A 723-nucleotide genomic window follows, 5' to 3' on the forward strand; every position below is an offset into this window, starting at 1 on the left:
ATGGTTTTGTCGCTTGCATTTCCTGTGAAATCCGTTTCTCTCATTGCCACCTGGCTCCTCTCCCAGGTGAGGGTGCTATAGGTCTCTGTCTCTTGCAGCGAGAAGGACTTAATTCATATGACAACTGAGTGTGTGAGAGGCTGGTCAGATATTGATGTGACAGATGAAAAGGGGTCTAGCCCCAGTAATAACTGCAGGGACCCCATCAAAGCCCAGCCATTTTGCTAGGAGTCTTCACAGCCTCAGGCAAGATAAAGTCTTCGTGATCCTTGCCCTTCAGCTTCCTCCCAGGCTGCAGGTTGGACATGTCTGAGGAGCTTGGACATACACACTCCTGAAAGGGGAGGTACTGGTTTGCATAATAGTTATGCCAGAACTTCAACATATTCTCTTTTCTCCAGAATGCAGCGTGTTCTTAAAAAAAAAAAAGTAGTAATAATAATCAAGGGAAGGGGCCTCTAATGATTCCTATTTTCTCCTCCCAGTTTAATGCAGGCAGCAAGGGAGATGAGAATTCGTGGACTAAGCAATCCGCTGGCGTGGCTGTTAAAGTGATGTGTGGCGGGGACAGCAGCAAAACCTGCTTAATGCTCAGAAACACCTGCTGGGAAATATTTTTCTGCATGAGTTGCAAACAGTATTAAAACAATTTTCTTGCCTTTAACAAAAGAGGAGCGGCGGTGAGGGGGCAGCTCTGTCTCTATGGGCTAGCACCGCAGAACA

This window comes from Myotis lucifugus, unplaced genomic scaffold (genome assembly GCF_000147115.1).
Source record: "Myotis lucifugus unplaced genomic scaffold, Myoluc2.0 scaffold_56, whole genome shotgun sequence".
In the NCBI taxonomy this organism is placed as follows: Eukaryota; Metazoa; Chordata; class Mammalia; order Chiroptera; family Vespertilionidae; genus Myotis; species Myotis lucifugus.